Genomic DNA, 27,831 nt, shown 5'->3' with positions numbered 1-27,831 from the left:
TTAGTTCTTGTTGTATTCATAGCCCATTCCCACTTCATTATTCATAACTGTCAGTTCACTTTTTTCCTTCCTTGTTTAATTAAAAATATTTGAGAGAAATCAGAGCTAGGCAAGGGTGCCTAACTTCCAGGCTTAGGGACCAAATTCTTTCTGTATAGGTCAAGTACAGTATAAGCAGCTGCAGTGAAAGCTGATCTCTATTAATCTGCTACAATCTATGATTAAGGCAAAAAGACAAAGTGAAAATATCTCCATATTGATTTCTCCAGCCAAATTTCTTCTTCCTTCCTTGTTTTGACTTGTGCCCATTGATACCTGGCTTCAGTGTATCAAGACTGTGGAGGTGGGCCTTGGCTCTCTGCTCTCCTCAGATCTTCCTGAAAGACAATACAAAACAAGTGAAAGTCAGAGACTTTCACAGCAACCTCTTGGCAGAAATCATGAGCCAACAGGCTTCTGACATAAGCTAAATCTATTTACTTGTATCTCTGTGTTTATTGATCTGTGGCATAGCAGTTATGAAAGCTGGAAGTCTGCTTTCCTGGAAAGGGGACCCTGATGATGGGTGATGATTGCCCAGGAGCTAGTTCTTCTTCATTTGTTTGCTTTGTTTGTCACGCATTTTGGGAGAACATGTCAGCAATACCCAGATGAGATTTCTACATGTTGCATTACGAGCAGCTGGTGCAGATGCCAGGCTCATGCTGTGCCACCAAGAGTCTGTGCCTTGGAGCTAAGTGGGCAACAGACCAAAGAAGACAGCCAGTGACAGGGCTGTGGGAACAATGATGAGACAGTTTCTTGGGCTAGGGCAGATTCCCCGCCTTTCAGTCACACTGGGGCACTGAAAGGTGTTCCAGACAAGGCAGTCTGCAAAGTGCCTTTAGTCATTGCTGAGAAGACTAAAAGTTGGGGATTGAGAGGCAAGTGTAGCTTCTCACGGTGTCCTCCAGAGAAAAGGGGTCTCTTGTTATTGCAGAGGAACAATAAGAATGGGGTTTGTTGGGGGGCAGATTAGGGGCAAGGAGAGGGGAAGGCTGTATACAGGTGCTAGGCAGAAGAGAAAACAGCATGCAAAAATACATGTGGGAGAGGACAACCATTGCATCACACATAGCTCACTCAGTCCTTCCAGGGAGCAGCTCACACTAGTTTGCTGCCCATTTCCAAGTCCAGTTGACTGACAAGCAAAATTGTCTATGCTGTACCACATTTCTCTGTGGTATTGCAACGTTTCATCTCAGCATCTCGTGGAAACCATCCTTAGTGAGGAATCCTTTACTATTTTCATTTTCTCCTTCCTAAAATCTGAATGAGCCTGTTCGAGTAATTCTATCAACACTTTTACTTAGGGATAAGGACTGCAGGAGTTCATTGGCAGAGGAAAAATTTGGAAGATTGGGGGATGACCAGGATTTAAATATTTGCTTTTGACTTTGTACACCCCAGTACTAATTCTAGAGTCAGCACATTTCTTTGAGCTCAAAAATTAATGAAACTGTGACCACTGTAAAGAGCTAAACTGGGACATTACTTGGCTTCTGTATTTTACAGTGAACACTTGTTTTTGTGCCTTCTGCACTGGCATAATCGGGCCACTGTTCAGGTGCATATTGCTCTTCAGGAAGGACACATAAGCATGTGTTTAAGACCTATGAAATCACCAGCCTTTTTTGCTTTTCCTAAATCAACATGACTTAAGCATGTGCTTAAAGTGCTTTTTCCGAACTGGGGCCCTAAAGAGCTGAGTTAGCTTATCCACCTTCCTATTTAAAAGATGGATGTGGAAAATTTCCCAGATTATACATCTGCTCTTCCAATTTACATTGCGGAGGATAGGGCTCAGTACAGAGGGAGCAGAAAAGAGTAAAGAAAAGTAAAAATGATCCTGAACTGGCTGCCTGGCAAAAAGAAACTGAAACAGCTGCTTGCCAGACTGGGAGGGCTGCACACTCCGAGCACCATGGCAGGGCCATCTGCACGCCAGGCTTGCACCAGGTGCTGTATTTAAAATAGAAGGAGAGCCTGTAGAGAGAAAGCGAACCTGTATATGGTCAAGAGATGTCTTACATTGCAATGTTTTCTTGCTGTTTTGTCTCCATCTGATACATTCCTTGCTTTTCCCCTGCAAACTGTTGCAATGGTACCAATCACAGAGAGGAATGATGGATTTAGGGAGGCTTCTGCCCTGATTTTACTTTTTCTCCCCAGTCCTTTGCGCTACCGGGGCATGGAAACACACACAGAACTCCTGCCATTCGAAGACGTGACATTTGAGGTGACTCACAGACAAAAAAAGGGTTATTCTGGTACAAACCCAGCCTTTTTGGAGGAGTGATGCTTCCAGGGGGTTGCAATGCAGTTCAGGCATGAGGAGGAAAAGCAGCTCTGTGCCTATGGGTGTGCATGCACAGCCCACAGTCTACATGCCAGTTCCCCCGCATGGGGGGTCTGCACTTGTGTTTATCTGTGTTGCCTACATGGGCAAGGTAAGCTGCTCTCCCGTCATTGGCAGGGAAGACACGTTTGCTCCAGCAGTCACACTACCATGTGGGTCACTAGCGAGGCTGGCTCACAAGACACTATAAGACACAATCTTTGATCCTCCAGCTTTGACCCTGACATGGTTCTCATCCCAGACGGTTCTGATGAAAGCTTTTTTTGTTTACTTTCACTGCATTTCCACCCCCATTCCAGACAGTTTTCTTTCATTGCAATGAGGATTTGGCTAGTTTTTCACTGAGGCTATAACAAAATAAAGCTGGAACCAATACCAGTAATGCCATAGTCAGTCTGAATTCATCACAGGCCTGATGGGGTGAAATTTAGTGACCCACATTATGTGCAGGGTTGGCATTCTGAAAAACTCCTCTTCCCTTAAACCTGGGGAATTTATGAGCCTTATCTTGGCTGCTAGACCATCCTTCTCTTCCTTTACTTGTCGTTTACTTCCTCTCTATAAGTTTTAAAACTTTATCTGGACCTAGGCTGTTCTTTACATCACATACTCTCTCTTTGATTTCAAAGATGGAAGGGAAGTTATTTAAAAATAGGCTTCAACATAGACAGCATTCTGGCAATTAGGCACGGAGCTAGACCTCGTAAGTACATCTGTGACTCTGAGGGAGGTCAGCATGGTTTAACTTTTGAGGAAGAGAAGAAAATCAAACTGTTTCGCCATTTGACTGGTGAGACCCAGAGATCCCTTTGTATGAGTTTCTTCATGTTGTTGTGCAGATTTGGATTTTTTATTCAGTTTTCCATTTACTCTGACAATGTAGTAGGTATAAAATGGAATTCCAAGGAAGAGCATGCGGTACCAATGGGGCTGAATGGCTGACTGGCATGCTGTGGCTGCATTTATACAGTTCCCAGAGTGACCAGAACATTGCTCTGAAGACAACTGTCTGTTTGAAGGTGGGATGAAATTGCCAGACTGATGTCTTATTAAATACCAGCTGATGATGATCTCTTACTGCTTTTTTTAAATCATGCTGACCATACACTCTAACTTTCTTTTCAGTGCAGTATAAATCACTGAAATCAGTGAATGTGTTTCTCTATTCATTGCATTTGGAGTATCAATGGGTTGCAGAGGAGTCAGAAATTTCATGTGATAGCATTTTAAACCTATCACAGGTCACTTGGGAAGGTATTGTTCAAGGACAAGCTTTGCCACTAGCCTGTAGTTTGACCCCCTGGGACAATTCAGGTCATCTTCTGTGCCTCTGTTTCCCATCTGCAACATAAACATTAAGTGTTTTGCAACACAAATTGAAAAGGTCCATGAAACAGACATAGATTATTATTACTTTGCACATGGCACAAGCAGTGAAGAATCCGTCTCAGGGAAACAGCGGAGGTGAGAGTAACACATGGCTATCTGTATGTTATTAGCAATCCCCAGAGCCCCTTGTCCTCCCAAAGCTCATAAATGGCAATATGAATGTTTCAAAAGTAACTTTTCTAAAAAATGTAAAAGACTACTTTAATTAAATGAACATAACTTTTCTCTTAGATCATAACCTTGGATCTCAATAACTATGTTGGGAATTCAGAAGCATTTCAAATAATTAAAAAAAGTAAAAAGAGAGAATGATGTTCTTTTATAGTTGGCAATTTTTCAGGCTTCTTATATTAAACCAGATTTTTCTTTTGTTAAAAGCAAGCTGAAAAGCTTTTGTAATAAGATATTAATAGTAGTTAGCATCCTGGATCATTAATAGCAATGCTTGAATGTAGACTTTAAAAAGAGTGGTGCAAATCTATATATAAAGTTGCTTTATCTGCTCCTTTTTTGTTTAACAGAACAGGATCTTACAAAAATGAAAGTATTGTGTGCCAAAGTGGGACTTTCAGTCTGAATAACAAATAGAACAAATAGTCTTATTTTTTCATTGTTTAATCGACTGCCATTCCCAGTGTAAAGATGATGAGAACTTGGGCTTGTGGTCTGAGCTCAGTCTGAGGTAACACAGTGGTTTACCACAAGCGAGAGAGAGTAGAGCAGTTGCCTAGTGCCATGGGACAATGGCCGTGGGTTGGCAGACCCAGGTCCCCATGCTGGTGATCCCTTAGGTCTGGCACAGCACCACGTGACCAGGCTGCCACAGTGAGACCCAGCACAGGGTAAGCCCTGCACATGGCTTTGCTGGATTAAGGCATCGGCATAGAAGACCATCTTGGGAACCAGAGAAATTCTACTTTCTCACCACCCCATGGCTCCTTTTCTCCCAGATCTAAAAGATCTGCTGCTGCCAGTCCCTTAAAAATAATGATGGTCAGAACATACTTGTTTCTTCATCTCCCACTGGGACAGTATGGCAGCCCTTTCTCCTTCAGGATCACCAAACAACATGAGACAGAGATCCCCTTGTTGCAGGCAGTAATGGACTGTCTTCTGCATTTGCTTTCCTAATTTTTAACTAGTTTTAAGTTGACAAACTGCATCATTTGCTGTGGAGACCTGTGGAGTATGTGTGGACATTGAATACAACATTTCTTCCTTAACCCATCAGGCTTCAGGTCTTCACAACACACAGACAGGAGTGTTACATTAATAATGTTGAAAATACTGTTGATGTATCTCAGGTGGCCAGTAGAAGTAAGAGACTTGTCAAGGTGGGTCTTACTTCCAGTTTAATTTTGGCTGAGCACTCTTCTTGTGTGTTCAGGATGTTCTCAACTATGTGTGGAAGTTGAGGTGACTTATTTATCACTGTTTTAGTGCCTATTTTGACCTGCTAAAATTTCTTAATTAAAGAGCTCAATTTTAATAGATTGTTTAATACCTACTGCTAAGATGTCCAGTGAGCTCTTGCTACAGACACCAGAAATGAAAATCAGTTTTGGATTATCCTGACAGGTCTTGTCTCCGAGGCCGTTGCTCCACCCAGTGTCTTCCCCATCTGGTACCTCCCCTCCTTCATCAAGAGAGGCTTATGTGAAGCATGATGCCTGGGACCTCCTTAAAGCTTGATCAGCTTCATGGGAGTTCGTGCCTCTCTGCTGCTGGAAATCTGCTCATCAGGGTTCAGATCTTTTTTTTCATCTTCAGTCATCAGTGCTTTTTGGTCATTGCCCATCTCACAGCCACTGTAGTGGCTCAGTTTAATAGAGCAGTGACATTGCCTAGATGGAAATACATCTGTGTTCTGTGTTTGCTGAATGGCTCTGAAGGAACTCATTTATAAAAGTCAGCATGTTGGTAAATGGTAGCTAGTTCATGAATAACAACAAAAAAAAATTGGATCTACAAGTCACTACAAATTATTTACTGTGTCCAGATTAATTTGCAACAATGAACTTGGGTGTAAGAAAATCTTGAACTTTGGCCAGAAATCCCTTCTTTTGTTGTTAGCAGTTACATCTGCTGCTTCTTTCTTCTAGTGCTACGCAGATCTCTTTAATCCCTAGAATGTGTTCCCAATTTGATTGTATTTACATATATGTCTATAGCCTCACTGAAAATACCAGCCCTACTCTTCATCACATTTCCATGCTGTGCTAAGGTTTCATTTGGATAATGTCACTTTTCTTATGCCTGGAGAATTTGGCTTCCTGTGAGCTTTTGGAATTTGACGACTTCTTTTATATATCAGAGGGGGGTTTTTTTCCTTTCCTTTCTCTCTCTCTTTTTTTTTCCTTTTTCTTTTCCTGCCTTTTTTCACTCCCTTTTTTTTCTTTTTCTTTGTAATTCTCTTTTCAGTCTACTAAGAGAACCAAGGATGTCTACTGCATACCCTCTGGCCTGCCATGTTTAATTCAAATTAAGCCTCAGTATGAAAAATGTACATGAGAATTTGCATTATGTTTGAAGTGGGTGCAAGCATGCTCCACAGCTGAGGGTCTTGCAGGAACTATCATGGAGATGCAGGAAGTGGCAATGAGTCATGTCTGAAGCAAATCCAATTCATCCAAACAGAACCAAAAGAAACTAAAACCTGTTGCATCTTGAGTTAATAGATTTTAGCCCTTGAGTCCTGTGATCAGAGCTAATGTCACCTCATGAAGACTCCTGGCCGATGCAATCCCCATAATAAGTGCTGCTGGTTGTGAGCTAGCACTCAAGAAATGTGGTGATTCACTATCCCCCAAGGAGAGCCTGTGCATCATTAAGAGATAAGATCCAGAAGCCTAGCACTCATGTTAAATACTGGGTTGGGCGCTGACATCTGACGTGGGCAGAGCAAGGAAACCTCTCCCACAGGCCTCACAGCCGGCAGCCCCTTTGAGTGCTAGTGACCCCTGACAGGAAGAGGTGTCTGCGTCATGCCACTGCCCACCTCCTCCTGGTTCTTGGAAAAGGAACCAACATCAGCCAAGTGCCGTGTGAGCAGAGGACACACAGCAGTGGCACCGTGGTCTTCTCTGAACTCAGCCCAATGCTTGAAGTTCGGGTTGAGAAGAGGCTGGTTCCCATGGTCCCCCTTGTTGACCCCCCAAAGAGTCTGCTCCTAGTTTCTCGAGTAAGGAAGGGCAATGAAGGTGCTGTTGTGTCCAACACTAAACCTCTATGTTGTGTTAGGGCTTTTTCACATCATAAGCTGCGCACCCAAACACCTGGGAGTGAGTTTTCTAAGCTGCAAAGTCCCCACAAATACTGGTGCCAACAAATTTGTTAGAATTCAGACACATATTATGACTGCCATGAGTACAAAATGTTTCTTAGTATGTTTTTTCTGTAAGCACAGAAAACGTAAAATATTTTTGTCCGTATGTTCTTAAAATTGCACACTTGAAAGAATTCTGTTTTCAGAAAAGATACCCCACTCATTCTTCCAGGAGAATAATGACTAATCACAACTGGTACTGAAAAAACCACCCAACCAAGTTCTGTGCAAAGCTATTAACTCAAGGTTCATGGACCAGATATATAACTTTATCCAACTGATGGAATTTTTCCCATGTTTTACCACTGAGCTTATGAGAGAAAGGTAGATTAATTAAAAAATATATTATCAACATTTTTCACATTAAAAATCAACATATTGTACTGCATCTCTTTCCCTTGAAGTTTAAATAGAAACTCAGTTTCCCAAACTCAAAAAAAGCCACCCTGTTTCTATGGTTGAACAGATCTGTTGCATTAATTTACCAAGAACATCCACTTGATTTAGTTGAAATAACACTTATAAAGTAATAAATGTTTAGTTAAAGGGAATGCTTAATGAGAAAAGTTTATTACTTACTGGAAAATCATTGAAATTGAAAGCCACATATATTTACATGAAGTATGTGGCATCTGAAATAAATCCAAAGAATTTTGTTATTAGTTTCCTGTGTTGTTTACATGTGTTAGAGCTATGTTTATTCCAGAAGAATCACTCACCAGGAGTGATAGAAATCAAAGTGCAAACTGGTTTATTTTTCTCAGTAACTTATTAATAACAGCATCAGTTTCTAGTGTTAGATAGATGATATGCAACAGACACAGACATTTTTCTTCAAATATATACACAATAAGTGAGAAAATAAAGCAAAGAAATGTGTGGTCAAGTGCGTTTTTTATTAAAAAATTGAATACCAGTTTTGCAATCTCACATTTTTTCTATATATTGAATAAGTCACAAGACATTTCACTGTGCAATATTTAGTGTATGTTTCAATAATCAGATCCTTATACAATGAAGCACTAATCAAAATAATAAAAATATCAAGGGCTTCATTATGCTTTCTCAAGGATTTATGAATTAAAAAATAAAGTTGCCTTAACAAATCAAAGACAGTAGAGTTTAAAAGTCTTCTTTTAAAGCTGGAAAGGAAGACATATCATATTTTTATGGCAAGCTATGATATATTAAAGCAATTTCTCATTTTTCACATTTGGTGTGAAAATTTTCCCTCATGTTTCTTAACCGCAGACCATCTCCTCTTAGTTTTAGCTTGACTGTAGAAAGCAGCTGGCTTTTTCTAACCCAGCTATGGAGGAAGTTATTCATTCCTTTCCTTATTCCCAGTCCTGACTCCTCAGTCCTTAGGTCTGCAGAATCTTCCTTGAAAGGAGTTTTGCTGTAGAGTAAATACAACAGTGCAGGACTTGCTCTTGTGGGCCTGGAAAAAAAGGAGAATAAGGAGTGTATAGCTTTTCCAAGAGTGTGTATTGTAGCCCTGGAGTCAGCGCTTGCTTGTTTTAATAAAGGCAGAAATGGCTAGGATTGACTTCTTGAAGAGTGAGTCTTCTAACAGCAGATAAGTAGGTTTACTGTGCAATATGTGGAATCCTTTTCTTCATCATCTGCCAAATATTTCTGCATTTGCAGTTTGTCTTGCAACAGTTGAGATTCTCTAACAATTTAAGGTTCAAGTCCTCACACCGCTAATGTATGTGCAAGTAATCCCTCTGCTACCAAGGGACTGGCCAAGCGCTTCAGGCTCTGCACGTGCAAGTGAGGCATGGGGCACAATGCACCCACCTCCTCAGGAGAGCTTATAAACATGGCACTTTGCTCCCAGTGAGAAATAAGGATTTTAATCCTGCCTGGGGTGCACACACCAAAGGAAGCTTCACAACAGAGGTGCGGGGGCTCCAGATCCCCGCTGGGGACTGTGCGCCTCCTTGGAGCAGTCTCTGCAGCCCCTCTGCAAAAGGAACAGACTTGCAGTTTTCAGCCCTATTGCCCTCCAAACCCAACTCTGCTGTGGGAGGTTTAACACTTACTTAATGAGGACTATGTGTGTGCATACATATGGATGTGTGTATATCTGTCTACACATACACACAATATAAATTAACTAAACATGTTACTAGGATACATCAGGAAAACCACAACCAAACAAAGAGTCCAATATGGAAAAAGCTATTAAAAGATGCCAGCATTTTAGCTTGTTGTGTATAGAAATAAATACGATTACAGTATACCAATTTTACATTTTGATCTTTTCCTAATGTCATTTACAAGAGATGCTGCCTTCTGGGATTAAAGGAAAGACTGCAATTTGAAAGAAAGCAATTCTGATCTTTGCAAATAACACGATGCTCATGATTTAGTTGCCCACCTCCTGAAAACTTGGGGATGAGCGGCATAGTAAAAATGAAGTGTACCAGCCTTTTTTTAATGTTACAAAAGTCCAAGAGGCCTTAACAGGACCCTGAGCTCTGGCCTTAGAGCTTTTAAGAGAAATGCAAGCAAGAAGAATTTTTGTGCTCAGTGTTGAGAGGATCAGAGTACCTTCACATGAGCTCAGTACAGAAAAATGAAGATAGGAATGAAGTTTCCAGTTTCCTTTGCATCGCAATGTTCTTTTAGGCTGTCTAGGTAGCCTAAATAATTTTACTCTTTCATCTTAAATGCAAATACACAGAGCCAGAGGACATACATGTTTCAGGGCTTAGTACTGGCATGCACCAGCCTGAGGCAATGCTCAGGCTCACTGGATTGAGGAGTACCCAGAGTACTTAGGACTCTTGCAGCCCTTAGGTGAGGATAGCCCCATTTCACCAGGGTTCTGCCACAGCCCTTAAGCAGCTCACAATGAACAAAAATGTAGAAATTTATCCAGCTGGCAAATACTCCTTCTTGAGTCAAGTAATTGAACCAGAAGTGCTTTCCCTCTCACAGTTACCTATTTAGGTATTGTAATCTTCTCTGTAGCAATGCTCTGGTTTTTGGATACCTTGCTGCCTCCTGTACAATTTCACCCAAGCTCTGTACCCTACACATAATGCTGTAAAAACACCAAATCAGCCCAGGTACCAGGACTGAGCCCTGCAAGCCAGGTTTCTATAGGGAGAACAGATCTGGACAGTTAAAATAATTAAAAAAAAAAAAGAAGTGTCTCTAAAGTAGATTCTTAGAGCTAAGTGATACAGGCCGGTGACTTCCCTGGGCACATCACCTGGTCCAGCTCCCATATTTCAGATGACATGATACAGTAAGAGTTAACATATCCACCATACTCGGGCTGGCAGTGTGCAACTTTTCTGGGCAAAGCCAAATGCCCTGGCCCCAAACAGTCTGAAGTGTTAAGGCATGTAATTAAATGCTAATTTAAATGGCACTAGTCATGTAACTAAAAGTCTGAGATTTATTTTTTTTTTTCTAGTCATGATTTTCCAAACTGGAGTCCCTCTTGGAACTGACTTTGAAGTCAGTAACAAGCCTCCCATTGGGTTTAATGCAAATAGAATCATCCCTCACTGGAGTTTTTAGTGGAGCAGAGAAAAACATTTTTCCTGTTAAAAGATTTTCCTATTAGTACAAACACATAAAAGACTTTTCAAAGTTATAGTGTTAAATATTTTAATGTCCTGCCAAACCTCATCAATTCTCATTGTTTAGCAAAAATGGCACAGATATTCTGAGTTGCTAGCTATGGCATTTTCTGCATATTAAGATCAATAATATGCTTTACAAGGAATAAAATGTTGTCTAATGAGAAAAGTCTTTTAAAAGTCAAGACAATTCCAACTGTAATTAATAATTACAAATTATGTGGTTATTTGTATGGGGGTTGGGTAGGGGGAGATTAAGGCCTTGGGCACATGAACCATACTTCCACACTTCCTTTCTTTACCAGAAACTGTACTTCCCCAAAGCCTCCCCTATCGATCAGCTGTGTGAACTCTAGGTTTGACTGCCAGTGCAAGGCGCTAAGTTTTCTGTTTTACCACTGCCCCTGGGTTCTTAAAATATTTATTAGAATAAATTTCTTTGACAGGCTCTACTGACATGTAACAGAAGGAAGACTGGTTCAGATCTCTCAAAAGTTGTGCTTTCTGGACCTTATGCTCTACTCCCTATTCAAGCAGCCTCAGCAAATAATAGGTGCATGGGTTTGGGCCTTTGAGTTCTTTCACTCTAAGCAATGCAGATGCACGTTCAAAGGCCCCCTCACCTGTACTGAGTTTAGCTTGGCTCTTCAAAGGCTGTATGTGAGGTCAGGCTGAACTTCAAGGACTTAATTTTTCAGATATTAAGGGCAACATGAGCTCTGAACAAGGAACCTAGGGAGGGTAAGGAGCCACAGGAGGGGCAGCATCTGCGGGTGGCAGAGAAAATGGCTTCACAGAGCCTGCAGGTTTTGTCCTCAAGAAGGATAGGTGTCTGACGTGTGTGCCCTCCCTGGGGACTCCAGCTGCAATTAGGTCATGCCAACAGTGCCCTGCATAAGTGGTATCCTGCTCTGGTGCCTCTGAGAACATGTGTTTCTAGTCACATGAGCACAGCTACTGGCTGGCCTTACCCAGGATCTCAGAGTCCATCACCACTTCACCCAAGCCAAAGAGAACAGTCCAGTTTGAACCTTTTCTAAAGCTTCTTCATTAGCTGCTTCAGGACAGACTGACACATCAGAGGTTTAAAAATCCTTCCACCTTTTTTCTCTTGGGAACAAAATCTTCCATCACTTTTCTGCACAAACATCTCAGCATTACCTAGGTCTGTCAAAGATGATTGACCAGCTCAACATCTTTTAGTCTTTTCCTGCGTTGGGGTGGTGGAAAATAAATCTTTTAAATTAGAAACTGAAAAATATGTTGAGGTTTTTTATATATATGAGGCTCTGGGTACCTCATTCAGTTCCTTAGAAAGGTTAAATTTCTACTTCCCACTGTCTGTAACAGTATAGTAATGTCTAGGCAGAAGCTGTTCTGGTGTTGGCACAGGAGAAAGGAAAAGGAAAGAGGAACCAAATCAATTGTGGCATGGAGTTTAGTGCAAAAGAAAGAAAACTATCTCTTGTCTCTGTCCTTCGGATGCCTGATATTATGTAAGCTACATACCACAGTGATTGTGAATTCCCTAAAGCAGAGAGGTGAAGAAGATGGCTCCCTCGATACTTGCATGACTACTCAGAAAAATGGGACTGCTGGCATTTCCCCACTGTGCTCTGGTGTCACTGTGTTTTGTGCAGATCCCTGTTTGTGTGAGCATGCATTACATGTGCACTGCCAGAAGTGGCTCCTGAAGGGAGGAGGCATCCTTTGTCTGTGAATCCTGATGGGATTAGGTGTGAGATATGTACTTAGCCCTGTCAAGACCAAAAGGCTTCAGTGCATGTGTGGAGCAGAACTTCAGGCATCTTAGTGACTTCCCTGGTGGTGAGGAGTTACTTGGTAAAGACATGATGATATGAAAAAATAGTCTAAATTTAAACACCAGATTTCCACCCAATCCACAGCATTGTTAAGTTTGTGAGTTGTACTTGTGTCTCAGTTAAGTGATAGGAAATTCCTAGGTGTAGACAGTATAAGGGAATCCTTTCTAAATTCTATGTCTTGATTTCAAGACATTAAGTTTTTCTCTAGATTTGTTATGGCAATGAGCAATAAGTATGTAGCATTTATTGTAGTATACTGCAGTATACAAATTGATGCCTTTTGCTCTTGTTTTTTATAACTTCTCATAATAATAAATGAAAAAATAAAATATATATATAAAAATAAATAATCTTTAAAATGTGTTATGAATTCCCAGTTTCCTCCTAAATCAGAACTTTATTTCATTTATTACCTAAAATGTTTATAAGACTTTTTCTTGAATACTCATGCAGAACCAAGCAGTCTTAATTTCATTTACTATCTCCTATCTGTTCCACACCAGTCCTCCATTTCCCATTACAACCCATGTCAGATCCTACTGTGCCTCCAGACCTTGGCAGATCAGCAGGGGTAAAGGAATATCCATCAGGCCCTTGGACTTGAGGTGGAGATTTGTTTGGCTAAACTAGATGTTGGTTGGAGGGATGTAGATGCAAAGAGGTGAGATATTGACTGCAAGGGCTGAGTTTGGATGCAGATTTTGGGTTGGTGTCTATTTTGTACAGCAAAGTAGCAGAAGATGAGTTAAATCTGCAGAGGCCAAAAAAGATAATTAAAAACACCCCTGGATGACAATGTCTATTAATTTGCCACAAGTCACTGCAGCACCATGGAGAAAACAAGGAAACTAGCAGTTCCATGGGCCCACTTTGAGAAACTATATGTATGCACAGCCCGTCTCTAGAAGTCCATAGGTCCCTGCTGCTTCTCTGCAGTCCTGTGAGGGCACCGGGAGGCCAGGTCTGGTAGGGTAGAAAAGCACCAGGAAACACATTTTGACAAAAGAGGCTTACAAGCCTCCCATGTGTGCTCCACATTGCCTATCGCGTGCCCTTTGATGTTGGGTTTGGTTCGTGCGAAGGCGTGAGGCCAGATCTCATCCCAACGGACAGTGCCAGCCCAAGACACCAAGCTGCAATGAGAGCTGACACAGTGCAACTCGAGGTGAGGATTCAACCTGTCCCCAGCACACAAGGCAGTATTATAACTTTTTTCCCACCCTTTTTTATCTTTTCTCCTTTTTCTATTTTTTCTTACCTTTTTTCTCACTCCTTTTTCTCTTTTACATTTTAGTTCTCCTTCTAATTTTTCTTTCTTTTTGCATTTTTTATTTTACTTTTTTGCCTTCTTCTATTTTTTTTTTTTCCACTAATGACTAGGATCTTCCTCTGTTCCTCGCTGGAAATGCGATTGTTTCTTCCTCGAGTGAAGCACCGTCTCAAACTCCTGTCTTTCCTCTAGGCGCTGGCCCCGGGCCTGCCCCAGGCGCTGCCCCACCGAGTGGCCTGCAGCCGTGCTCTGTGGGAAGCCGGCCTGGCCGCTGCCTGGCCGCGTACTTGACCTGAAATGCAATCCCCACCTCCCGCGCGGGAAGGAAGAGCTGTTCAATGGCTGTGACCTTCCAGCTCCGTGGCTTCAGGGGCTCGGCAGCTCCTTCTGCCTTGCTCTGTGCCCGCTCTAGGCTCTTCGTGCAAGACGCAGGTGGGAAAATATTAATAATCAAAATGGTGGGGCTTCCTTTCCCTTTTCCCTTTCCCTTTCCCTTTCCTTTTCCCTTTCCCTTTCCCTTTCCCTTTCCCTTTCCCTTTCCCTTTCCCTTTCCCTTTCCCTTTCCCTTTCCCTTTCCCTTTCCCTTTCCCTTTCCCTTTCCCTTTCCCTTTCCTTTTTCTCTTTCCCTTTTCCTTTTCTCTCGTCTCCTTACCTTTCCTCTCCAGGGGTGGGTTTGGACTTTTTTTATCCTTTCTTTTAACAAAGCGAATGATTCAGATCTGAAATCACTGTTCTATGTTACAGAGTGACTTTATAGGAGATTATTAAAGGAGGGATGGACGGATGGATTTATTCATGACCCTTGTACACTGCAGCTTGCAGTTATAGGAGAAAAGGAAAAGAAAAAAAAAGAGGTAGGGAAATGCAGGCTCTTTCATTAGGAGGTGGTCTGCGCCACGTGAATTTTGGAAACAGCATTTTGAGGCACTTGAGAAAGCCTTGCAAAATGAAGCATGAAAGAAAACCAGCTTCACCTCTTCACAATGCACCGAGGAGAGATATCCCGTTTGCCTACTGCCATCTGGGAGCTGTCTCGAACTTTTTTTTCTTTATTTTTTTCTTGGGGCCTGGAGGTGGGATTAGGGAGATATCTTCTCGTAACTTCAGGTACCTCTTGCCTCCTCTGATAAAACAGCTTTCTGCCGGGGAGGGCCGGAGGTGACACCGTGCTGTCTTCTCTCAGACAAGGCACTCGTGTCTCACTGCCCCACCTCGCCCGAGCACGGGGCAGCGTCGGGGAATTCCCGTCCCCTTCTCACGGGCCGCGGAGGGCGGGGCCCACGGGGTTAGGGAGTTGGGGTGCCACAGCTGTCAGCCCTGGGAAGGGGAGCCTGGCAGACCTTGCCGCGAGCTCCACATCCAAAGGGAAACTGTATCACTCCTCAGCACCTCGTATCTCATGTCCCATCCCACCGTATCATCATTTATGCATGCATGTTGATATGTGGTTACACATATATAGTATATTTGTGTATGGTTTTATATTTTTAACATGTAAACTGTATATTTAAACATTCCTCAGACTGTATTTCTTACAGACCTACAAGCGCATGAAACAAATGAAGGGAAATTGTGAGACTAACTCACTATTCTTTAATAAGGTAACTAAACCAATCTAATAGTTATTCAACTGCATTAATGCAACATAAATTAATCGTACCTGTGCGTGTATTTATACACACATATGTAGAGATATTTATGAAGACTCATTCACACGCACGCACCTACATGCTCTCCAGCCAGGCTTGACGCCCCCTCCCGCCCCGCTGAACCCTCGCGGACCCGCCGCGCCGCCACGGAAGCACCTGGGGCGGGGGGGTGGAAAGGGAGGATTGTTTGGTCCCACCGCTGCTGCTCTGAGCTGTGGGGAGAGTACGATATTCGGCCTTGAACCTGAGCATCCCCTCGGGCGGCTCGGTTCCTTCCCACCCTGCCTGCGCTGCGGCGGTACAAGGCGGCAGCACGACACCCACTACCGTTCAGGGAAGGGGAAGGGGAAGGTATCCTGCGCGACGGGGCCGGCCCGAGGGTGAGGTCAACCGGAGCATACGGGCGCCTGCATTTCGCTGGTGCCGCTGCCATTGCCCCGCGTAAGGCGGGGAGTTGGCCGCTGTGCGCAGTACGCTGTGACAGCTCTCCGCGGGTCACAGCTCTTTGTAAGGGCCCTCCTTGGCCGCCCAGCTGCGGTGTCCGCTACTGCCGTGCTCGGATCCCGATGTTCTCAACCTCGTCTGGCATCTGCAGAGAGCATCCTTTCCCTGAAGGTCCTCCTAGCTCTCCATTTGAGAGCTTGCTACGTGTTACTTGTATAAAAGCTATTATCGAGTTGAAATGCACTAGTTATCGGGCAGGGTGTGGTTTACATTGAATCTCAAGACTCCGGCCAGCAGCAGGTTGGGAGAAGTGACCCTTTATAGTTACCCGTGAACAGTGAGGGCATCTGCCTGGTTTATGCAGCACCCCCACCGCAGGTCCCTCACTTTCGACAGGATTTAGGGTCCTGCTGAGGGCTGAGGAGCGTGAGGGAGGAGGCGGCCCTATCCGTACGGGCATCCGCCCTGTTGAGATGGGCGAGAGCCTCGAGCGTGGAATATCGGGATCCCCACGCGCAGGCGAGAGGCGCGGGGAGGCGCCGGGACCTGGAGACCAGCGGGCGATGTGGAGGCTCCCTGCGGTGTTCCTGCAGCCGGGAAGGGCGCCCGCCGCTCGGTCGCGTCAGAGAAAGTAAAAAAAGGCGGAAGAGATGCTGTGGGATCGAAGGCCTCGGGCTGCTGAGGGGGTTTAAATCTGATAGTTGGCTCCGCTGCAGTGATTTCCTCTGCTGGGTGGGTGGAGAGGGGAGAAGAGCTCCTATTCTATCCGGGATGGTGCTCCGGTTGGGGAAAAGTAACCTGAGGGCTTGCAAATTCAACAGGAAGCGATAAATGCCGGTAAGTCCTTTCGTTTGTGCCCGGACACAAGCGAAGAGCCCTCCTCCCGGGTTATACACAGAGTTCTCTATGCCCCTTTGCGAGAATATCCCTTGAGACGTAAACAGAGTGAGGCCGGGACGGGGCAGCGTAACTCGTCTGGCCCCAGGAACTGCTGGGAAGGCTGCAGCTTCGGCAGGAGCGGCACCCGGGAAATCCCGTCCCCCTCCTGGGAATCAGCCTCTCTCATACATTTCCACAGCCTGTACCTTGGGAGCTGTTCCGGCACCGCACTCACAGTTTCTCCCCGTGCGGCACACTCCGCACCCAGCCCTCAGGGCATTTCCCGACGGTGAGGGGAACAGCCAAATCAGGGTAATGGAGCGTCCCGCCAAGTGCACATTCCTGACGGATTTCCCTTTCCCGCCACAAGGTTTTAACGGGTTTTGAACGGAAAGCAAACGTGAAGCTGAGGAATGCTGCAACGCTTACAGTGTTGAGAGCGTTCACTGGGGGCTGGGGATGATGTACTTGGGGCCCACCGACCTAGTGTTTCGTCTTTCCCCGGAGTTACTGGAAAAGAAGAGCTGCTGATGAGCTGAGGGATACAAGAAGAGGCGCATCCTTGTGCATGGAGGGCTGGAGGGGCGCACGGCAGCGCTGGACTCCAGAGATGCTCTCGCTTTTCGCCGGGGACAAGTCCCTTGTTTTGTGGGGTCAAACATGCCAAACAAACCCCTTCAGGCTCTGAGTGAGAGCCTACAAGTCCCACCGCTTCAAAGGCTGGGCACAGCTGGCCTGACCGCCTGACATTGCAGGATTAGGCTTTCTGGGTGAATTTTGAGCTTCTCGAAGACAAGTGGTCTCGCTGCGAGCTGGGGAGACCCTAGTAGAGCACTTTTGCTGGGGACGATGTTTGCAGATTTGGAACGGAGTGACAAGAAATGTGACCCGGAATTTCCAAGTGATTACTTCAGTGGGAAAATAGGACGGGAAATGCTCCTCCGATCGGCTCTTTCCTGCGACGTGCCTTCAGCTATCTCATAGTCTCTGTTGAGCTCAGGGAAAGAGCGGCCCTCTCCCTGCCCTTGGCTTTGAGGGTGGAGTGGTGGCGCTCGGGCGAGGTCAGGTACCACCGGAGCAGAGCGGCTGCTGCACTCGGCCTGTCCCAGGGCCACCGGCTGCCGGGCCGGGGCGGGCGGCGGCTGAAAGGTGCGAGTTCAACCACAGACACGTAAAATATTCCCCCCCCCCTCAAAAAAAAAAAAAAAAAAAAAAAAAAAAAGGTTAATCCGTCGGCTACAGGCAAGATCCATTTTACTTTTGACATACACCCCGTGTGGCTTCCCTGCCGCCCGAGGTGCTGGCTGCAGAGCCCAGGCAGCATAGCTGACCCCGAACCGGCTCTCCACGCCGAGAGGCTTGCATCTGAAATATTACCCAGGGAGCTGGCGCGGCTCCGGCAGTATCTCCGCGCTCTTTTCCAAAAGGTATCCAGGGAATCCTTCTCCTCCCTTGCCCTCCAAAGCCCTTTCAAAGAAAGCCAGCCCGACGTGTTAGCCTAATCACGAGGCATCCGAGGAATTTCCACCAGGGAAACGAGCCCTTTCCGCGGGGCTGGCGACGCTACCCGCCTCTGCAGCCCGGCCTGCCCGGGGTCTGGGGGCCGCCAGGCGCAGTCCCTGGCGGGGCGTACCTTTAGGCATGGAAGCGTTTAGCGGTTTCGGCGGTATTAACTCCTAACAGGGTGTGAAAAGTATTGGGGATTGAAAAAGCTGTGGGAAAGTGGATTCTTTCCAAGTCAGGCGGGCTGGAGCTTTCCTCTTCTGTACAGGCGGACACCTTGCACTGCTCCTGCCGCCGGGCCCCCCGAGGAGCAGCCCCTTCCCTGCGGCAGGGAGCCAGACAGCCCGGCAGGTGCGATACCCCTCTGCTGCTTGACCGTGAGCTGGAAAAAACGCCATTATGTTTTACCACCAGCCCACTCGCCCTTGTATCCCTTCCAGAGCCATGTCGCTGGGCGCGAGAGATGTCGTTCGGTGGCAGCTCTTCAGAAGAGGTCCCGGCCTCGCCGGGCAAGGTCTTCTTTTGCTCCGGGAGCAGAGGCCGGGCCTTGCTCTGCCTCCAGCCGCTGCAGCCCCACACCCCTGTGTTCTTTCACCCCAGTCCCTAGGGCTGAGCGCCCTAGGCACTGCCGAGCTCCCAGAGGCACCCGGAAAAAAGCTTGCGGATTCGTCTCCCAACACCCTCTTGCCGTTTTTTTCCCCGTGTTTTTTTCACCAGTACGTCCAGGATTTTTGAGTGTAAACGATCCAAAAAAGAACCACAGTATTGACTGACAAATATTTCAGACCTGATTAAACTGCATCGACAGTTAACACTCGTTCTAAGTAAAGTGGAGATTCACTCCGCTGGCCCGGTATCCCTGAAGAAGCATTACGATCTTTAGCCTGCGTCCACATTCAGTGCATTCAGACTCTACCTTCTCGAGGGCAGACAAGCATCGAGGTTTGAAAAAAAAAAGTCTTAAACTCCAGGGCCAAAAAGACCAAAATTTTAAAATAAATAAATAAATAAATAAATAAAAGAAAAGAAAAATTTTTAAAGGATTTCGTTTCTCCTTGCCGGAGAAGACCGAGGATGGCCAAGAGCTAGCTCCTGCTGACCTGAGCTCGCCCCGGCTGTCCTGGGGAGAGCGGGCAGTTCCAGGCTCCGGTGCCGCCGGCCTGCCTACGCCCCTGCTGGCCCAGTGCCGCCCTCCGGGTCGGGGGGCGGCGGGGCCCGGTGGTGGTACCCGAGTGCGTGACGGTGAAACCGCCGCCAAAGAAGAAGCCTAGAAGGGCTCCTAGGGAGGGAGAGGTGCGGGGCGAGCCGCTGGAGAGGGAACCGAGCATCGCATCACTTACCTGGCTTGGGCAATAGGCACAGAAAGAAAAACCCTTCTATGGGAAAAATAAGTGCAAATCTTCCTCAAGCACCCCCAGAGCAGCGTTCTGAGCGATGCCCTTGGCCAGCAGCGGGGAAAGGCACCGGCGGCGGCACAGGGCGGGAGCGGCCGCGGCGCCTCGCTCTCCCAGAGGTTTCGAAGAACCACTAGATAAAGAGACAGGCTCCTTCTGTGCAGAAATCAATTTCTAAGCATCAGAACGAGGTTTTAAACAAATAAATAAATAAAAAAAAAGCCCCCTCTGACCTGTGATTGAGGGACAGTTAAAAATAATTGCCCGTGTTAAGACACAGAAAACCAGCTTACAAGGAAAACTACCTTCTTTCAAAGCCCGCTAATGGCCATACGATTCATTAGGTTACTTAATCCTAATAACCTTGCTAGCATCAGTCCCGGTGACCCAGCCCATTAAGCACCACAAGCGAAACCCTATAAAACAGGCAAGGGGAATGTCCAACATCTGAGCACATTTATTAGCATTATGTTCCTGAGATAACATGCCCCCGGCTCCCCTGAATACTGCTGCGGGCAGGTTGCGGAAGGAGAGAGCTCTGTTTTGGGAAGGGTTGAGCACAGGACTAGGGTTCCATGAGACGGATCGGCTGATCCCATCGTCACTGTCACACACGGTCTTCCGTCCTCTCTGCTTTCCTCCTTCTGCCCCCATCTCTCCAGCCAAACAATAGCTACATTTGTGGCGAGCATTTTTTCCCTCTGATTAAACCCAGGCCAACCAATGGCAGCCAGAACGAAACAAAACGCAGAGAGTAACGTTTCGATCATAAACGGGAGTTAACAACTTTTAAAAAAAAAAGGGGGGTGGAGGTGTGAGACAAAAAGGCTCCCTTCCACCGAAACGTGCCAGTGAGTCATTGCGTTATCACCCTCCATGAAAGAGGCTGCTGAAGAGGAAACAGGGAAAAGGAAAATCAGGGCAGCAGCAAGGCCGGTTCCTCCCGTGCCTTCCAAAGCTGCAGACAAACCGGACGTCTCCCCGGCATCTCCCTGCCAGGGTGAGGTCTCTGTAATTTATGACAAGCGAGTTGTTACGGTATTTGCCGCGGCTCGGAGAGGGGCTGCTAAGAGCGCAGGCACATGCAATCGATTAGAGGAACGGGGGGCTCTCGCTGGCCGGGGGGCTGCCCACCCCACACCGTCCCGGCCCTCCCCGGGCAGACAGGTCTGCTCCGCTCCCGGCTGGAATGGCCCCCCCGGCCGGAGGAAAACCCCTCCCAGGATATGCAGAAGGAACAAACCGTCTTCAGACTTTGACTCTCTACAAGCATCATCCCCCCCCCAGCATTTTCTTATTTCCCTCCCGATTTCTAGAGAAAAATCCGCGCCCGGAGGCAGCGGATTGGCATTGTTTGCACGCTGGCCGCGCGTAAGGAGATGCCGGCCCGGGGTGAAAAGGGCTCCCGGTGGACACCGATTCCAGACTCCCGCTGCTGTTTGCCTCAGGCAGCAGCTACGGGGCGGGTGGCAAGAGCCGTGGGCGCATTCCCCGCCGCCGGGATAACACCCGGTTGAGTTGAAGGTGAGCAGGCAGCGATCAGCCTCCACAGAGAGACGAGGCGATCCCTCACTATTTCGCAATAGTTTTAACACGCTGGTAGAGGTGAAAGAAAGAAAGAAAAGCGTCGTGGAGGTAACTGCAGCGCCCTGCCGAGCTGCCAATTCCCGGTGCTGTCAGCTCTGCGGAGGGTTTGCCGGTGATTAACTCTGAGGGCTGATCTTGCAAGTGCTCTTCTCCGGGAACGGTGCCCTCCCCGTCCGCCAGAGTGCCCAGGACACCGACAGCTTCGCCGCAGTGGGGCTTGGGGGCGATATGAGCACTGCGCCCCTGCCCCACACCTCTGCAACTGACAGCGATCCTGTTGTAAAAGGCTTTTGCCTTTTTCTTTCCCTTTTTATTTTTCTTCCCCTCGAGGGCTCTTTTAACTCATAAAATGTTGCTCTGGCTTGGAACTTGTCGTAACAGGAGCCTGCTTTATTTATTGGGTAATTTATTTCTTTTACACACAACAACAATATCCCGAACACAGTCCGGCTGAAAGAAGGAGTTTTCAAAAACAAGGGGGAAAAAAGTGACACAGAGAGAGGGAGAGAGGGAAAAAAAGGGACAGAAAGAGAGGGAGAAGAGAGGGAGAAGAGAGAGAAGAGAGAAGAGAAGAGAAGAGAAGAGAAGAGAAGAGAAGAGAAGAGAAGAGAAGAGAAGAGAAGAGAAGAGAAGAGAAGAGAAGAGAAGAGAAGAGAAGAGAAGAGAAGAGAAGAGAAGAGAAGAGAAGAGAAGAGAAGAGAAGAGAAGAGAAGAGAAAAAAGAAAAGAAAAAGAAAAAGAAAAAGAAAAAGAAAAAGAAAAAGAAAAAGAAAAAGAAAAAGAAAAAGAAAAAGAAAAAAAAGAAAAAGACCCACACATGCCAGACCTTCAAAATTAAAACAAGAGGTCCCAAAGTATTCATTTTGGTATTAATATTGTTTAATATTAAAAACTTCAGGAACTTCAAAAAAAGTCTTGCAGGAAAAAGAAGGAGAAAAGAACTATTCTCTGGAAACCATTTTTTCACAGCTCGAACTGCACCGTTTTGGCTTAGAAACAAAACTCGAGACGCCCAACCCTGTCTCCCCTCCCCCCAGCATATATCTTTTCACCACACATTTTAAAATAAATATCCTTACGAGTCTTTCCAGAATGCCTCCTTGTTATGAATTGATAGGATACAACATACCCCAGCTGTGTGCCTCGACGTTGGGATTTAGCCCTTTAAATGCCAGGACAACATCTGCAGCGAAAACAATTACGGAGGGTTCGCCCCAGTCCATTGGGTGCTACCGGTGGGGGCTGGAGGGGCCGCGCCACCGTGAGAGGGGGCTCCACGGGTACCCGGCACACGGGTGCACCCCCGGTGCCAGGGCAGCTCCGCGGAGCAACAGACGGGCAGTTAGTGGGCTGGGTGCAGAAGACCCCGGGAGAGAGCCCCCAAGTAGGCGATGGAGGAAATAGAACTTTTTCTGACTCCCTCCACGAACTCTTTTAATTTTACAATGCCTTTCGCCCCGTTGTTCAGCAAGTCAAAGTACAACCAAGTAAATTCAGTATCTGGTCTCCAAAGAATTTAATAAAATAGCGAAAAGATTGCCAGAGGTCTCCTTGGAGGTGTCCAACTTGGGAAACAGGGGTCGAACAGACACATTTTTCGTCCCAACGCAAAATTAATTCAACCTCGAAGACGTTTTCGTAGGATGCTTACTTAGTAAAGTTTTTCTGTAGCAAGAAGAGTGCTTATTACAAAAATCGCAGAAAGCATTTATAGTGTGATCTTGTGTCTTGGAGTTTATAACAGGTGTCAGAGCTCTCTTCGAGAATGAAATACACACACACACAAATACACACACATATATATATGTGCATGTGTGTATATATGCTCATATGTGTGTGTGTACCATTAAACAAAATGACCACTTTGTTTCAAACCATATGTGCGCAAAAGAAACATCAGAAAAATGTTACCGTTTTAAACACCTTCTATGCCTATACAGCTCAGACTCAGTCAGAATATATTATATGACCTTATCATGTTTCAAACTCTTTTTCTTGTCGGTTTTAGTGAGACGCTGCCGGGGAAACCATCATTGTCCCTCTTTAATAAGCTGTATGCTTTCAATCTTAGGTTACTTAGGTTAATCTCTTTAGGGTTGGACAATTCAGAATACCTTTGTTTTCAACAATAAAAAAGACATGCAAGTAATGGAATTGCAAATGACGTCAAGTATTGACATATATTACGATAATCGGCCATCGCAAATTAAAAAGTACGATGAAGTATGTGCTTAAAGTGATATACCTTTAGAAAATGAGCTACAATTAGTTACTGTCCCTTCTGGTCTCCCTGTATCCAGCGTGATATTCCCTTCTCACAGCCAAGAACGGAGGGAAAAATAAATTTAATAAAATCTCGAATTCGTTGTCCGGCAGAGAACATCATTTCTAACAGCTTTTTCACAGAGTAGGAGCCAACGACCGAAAAATCCCTGAGGAGTGAGCCCTTAACCCAGGGCAATGCGCAGCTTTTTTATCCATGTCCCCACATATACGTTGATGTCCACATATTTTATTCCTACGGCTAACACTTAAATCTCCATCGACTTGCTACTCTGGGTAATGGAGAGGCAGCGTGTATAAAACCGTTGAAGCTCCATAAATTTTAAAAACTCTGTGTTGGGATAATTTTTCCTTTCCTTTGGCACCCCGCGCTCGGCGGGTGCAGACGCCCGCCGTGCCAGGTACGGGCTGGTCAGGGGAAAGGGGGTCGGAGGCGGGCGAACCTGGGTTACCTGGCCATCGCCTCCTCCCGCCGGGAGATGTGTTCGAGGAACTCCCGCCAGGACACAGTCCGGCACCCTCTGCCCGGGTGCGCAGGGAAGAGACACACCCCTGTCTGCAGAAGCCTACGGTCCAAACCAAACCACGGGTTTGTCTCTCTTCCCTTTCTCACCGGGACCCCCACTAGAGTCAAGCCGGTTTCCCAAAGGCAAAGTGCCTGTTTCGGAGCTCTTTTAAATCCCAGCCTGGCCCCAGGATACAGCGTACACGAGGGAGGATGCGTATGCATCTACGCTGCGGTCGATTCAAGGAGAAGGAGCAATGAAATATTGAAAGTGCTCGCAGCTGGCAGCTCACCGCAGTGCCCACGGAAAGGAGGGCTCCGGCGGAGACAGGGAGTCCCAGCCCCCCAATTGATGTCCGCCCAGCCGCCCGGTCCAGTGCCGCGAAGCTCCGGCAAAGGAGAACGGCCTCTTTTTTTTCTTTTTTCTTTTTCTTTTTTTTTTTTTTCTTTTCCCTTTCTCAAGAAATGCCGAATTCACGCGCAGAAAACGGCAGAAGGGGAACGAGCGACTGCGCTGCCCTGCCCCTGTGCTCGCCCAGCTGCCCCTCGGCCATAGGAGCTCCCCGAGCCTGCCTGCCTCTCCTGAGGATGGATGTGCTTCATGCCCCTGCCGCGCATGGAAACCCAGGCCATCCTGCGAACGACACGTTGCCTAAATAAAGATAAAACATCACAGGCTTTCCCGGTTGGTCTCAATGACTTGTCGATTCCTCCCCACTCCCCACCCACCTCCCTGCCCTCCTTGGCACACGTACAATGATAGAAAATGGTTTTAAATGACGAGGGGTCACGTAGAGCCATCCTGATCGTTTAGTAAAAATAACAGAGCTATTATAGAGCTGAAGGAAGGAGCTAGGAAGTTCACCCACACATGCTTCAATACAGTGCCTCGACTGAACGCACAAGCATAGGCAAACATATATATATCTATAGATAGATAGATAGATATCTATATTATATATGTATGTATACGCAGAGGGACCGTCCCATGTGACTCCGCTCAGCACACTCTCATTAGGCCCCAAATGCACACGTGTGTGTACAGATAACAGTGCACGCCCATGTATGTAGGGGAGGGGGGGACGTGAAGGGGCTGCTTGTGTCTTCGGGATGGAAATGCACATAAACCCTTTTATGAGAGCTCGGGAGACAGCAGTTGCTCACTAACCTACTTTTTTTTTTTCTTTTCTTTTCTTTTTTTTTTTTTTTTTATATCTATTGCCGAAAACTGGAAATAATTAAATTCTTTAAAGGTTTACTTTTGAAACCGTGGCTGGAGTAAACTATGATTCAGGTGTAAATAATTACCAAAGTCATGAAAGCAGCAACTGCTACATGTGGTTTATTCATTGCTTTCTTTTTTTTCTTTTCTTTTCTTTTTTTTTTTTTATCGTTTGATCATTTTCATCCCTAACTGTCTGCCAAATTCACATATTTGTAATTTACTAAACTTTATCGTTCCTACCAGGATAGGGATGTTGTACATTAGTTTCTAGACCCTGCCCTGCCCTGGTGCAAAAGCCTGGCTGGAACAAACTGGATGCTCTGCAAGAAAGGATAACGCTATTATCCTCGTATTTGGAAAAGCTTTCCATATCAGTTTAGAGAAATTACAACTGAATAAAAGATGCTTCCCCTTTCATAAACGCTACCAGACCTACCCGATTTTAGACTCCGGAGAAGAAATGAGTTATTAAAAGAAAGAAATTGTTTAAACACAATAGATCCTTGCCCAAATGAAAGCACTCCCTGGGGCAAGACTAGCAGGATTTGACCGGAGAGCATGCAAATCAGAAGTATCAGTTAAACGAAAGCCTTGGAGAAACAGGAGAAAGGTGGACATACAAAATACACCCTGTAAACAAACCCCCAGGATTGATTTCATCCCTGTTTTCTTCAGCCTGAGCCTGCCTTTTTTTTTTTTTTCCTTTTCCTACACTACAATTTCAAACCACTCATCTCTTCAAAAAGCCATGGTGGAAAAAGGCAGGAAAACGATCTTTTTTTCTTGCCTATGTCTTATTTTAAAATATTTTTGCGTAGTAAGCCACTACTTGAACATGTTCTGGTGTTGTAAAAGTGTTTTTTATCAGGCTGTAAATCACTGTCACTCTGACAGGGAAGCCGGAAATGTAAATCACACCGTAGAGCTGAAGTTATGAAAAAGTTTGTTCCCTTTTCTGCGTCCCAGGAAGATCGTGGGGCTGCTGGATTGGAAAGGGAGGGGGAAGGCTTGTTTACTATTTTCCTTCTCCACCAAACTGTTGGCTCCACGGTGCCTGGGACTTTGATGAGAAAGAATGGACAATGTGCAGAGTCCCTTTCTATGACACCCAGGCCACCGCCACTTGGGAGGTCTTTTGGCCTAATGCAACCACAGCTAACTGCTCCCAACAGGAGGCTCTGTGGATCAGGCAGGGTCACAATTATACTTCTGCTAAAGGCAAGACTTGCTCTTAAAAAAAAAAAAAAAAAAAAAAGGCAGAGAGAAGGGGAGGGGGGTGGTTGAATTAAAGCCTTTCAATTAGTCTGGGGAAGGAGGGACCGAGAGTGTGGTTAGTTGGAACCGTTTCCAAGAGGCATGAACATAATCAGGTTGCATCCCCCCAGAGGGAAGTTTTGGGGAATGAGGTCCAGGGCGCTTTGCATGGGGTTACTCCCTCCCCAGGGCTGCCACGCCAAGTCTTCCGTCGGGAGCAGTATGCCTCCCCCGCTTTCGTACGAAGTGTTTTGGGGTCTCATCCGCGGGCGGGAGTCCTCGCTGGTGTCAGACATTTCATGGGCATTAGTCCTCTGAGATGGGGAGGAGAGGGGTATGCAGCCTTAGTCCACAACGAGCCCTCAAGCATCATCCACTTGCGCGGAGGGGGAGAAGGGCTCCGGGAGGAGACATCACATCTCCTTGGCCTCTGATTTCGGCACTCGGGGGGCGCTATTATTTTCTAGGGATGGGAGGACAGGAATGTTGAAACATATTATATGTCTCGAACAGGGGCACGAATTTCCCGGTGCTATTAAAACCCGTGCCTCTTGCATTTACGCGAAGAGGTGAAAAAAAGCGGGAAGAATGGAAGAGGGGGGCCTCCGACCTCGGCCGCTTACCGAGGTGGCGGCTGCCGGTGCCGGTGATGGACGCGGCGCCTCCGGGTTCGCAGTTGGCCCGTCCTCCTGGTGAGCCGAGTGGGTGTGCGCCCTGCGCCGCCCGGCTACCCTTCCCCTACTCCGTCCGCTCTCCCTCCTATCCCCGTATAAAGCCCCGAAATTCACTTCGCTCCGTTACCACTCCCGGCAGCCCGAACCCCGCTGGGCCGGGGACTTTGGGCGGATCCGGCTCCCGGCTGCTGCCTCCTGCCGCGGCAGGCGGGACAAGGAGAGGGGTCTTACCTTGTCCCCCTATTCCCATCCCCTCCTAGCGCCTGGGGCAGGGGGACTCCGCCGCCGCACAGTTCCGGGCAACTCCTTGCAGGCAACGAGATCCGACCGCGGGAGCAGGGACGGGCTCTGGGGACCACCCCGGTCGCCGGTCTCGGCTCCGCTCATTGCCGCCCACCGCTTACCTGGACCAGGATCCCCGTGCTCGGCGACGGGCTCGCAGCGGGACGTAGGTGACAGGGGAGGCCTAGGCCCCCTGGGTGGGGAAGGGCCCGGTCACGGACCATCTCCCCCCCACACCCCAGAGAGATCCGGCGGGAGGAAGAGAGAGGGAGGAGAGAGGAAAAGCCTTTTTTTTCCCTCCCGTTTCTCTCCTCATTTGAGCCGAAGTGACCCGCAGTATCTG

The 27,831-nt window shown here is 46.6% G+C and overlaps 1 long non-coding RNA gene across 1 annotated transcript; it reads right to left on the bottom strand.

Moving 5' to 3' along the window:
• On the bottom strand, positions 1–27,831 carry LOC116786433. Its single transcript, XR_004356924.1, has 4 exons — positions 27,611–27,831; positions 7,692–7,744; positions 3,645–3,739; positions 1–377 (listed from the first exon to the last, which is right to left on the bottom strand). It is a non-coding gene; the product is annotated as an uncharacterized LOC116786433 (long non-coding RNA).

This window comes from Chiroxiphia lanceolata, chromosome 4 (assembly GCF_009829145.1).
Source record: "Chiroxiphia lanceolata isolate bChiLan1 chromosome 4, bChiLan1.pri, whole genome shotgun sequence".
In the NCBI taxonomy this organism is placed as follows: Eukaryota; Metazoa; Chordata; class Aves; order Passeriformes; family Pipridae; genus Chiroxiphia; species Chiroxiphia lanceolata.
The sequence above is the reverse complement of the archived record's forward strand: the minus strand, read 5'-3'. Positions and strand labels throughout refer to the sequence as shown.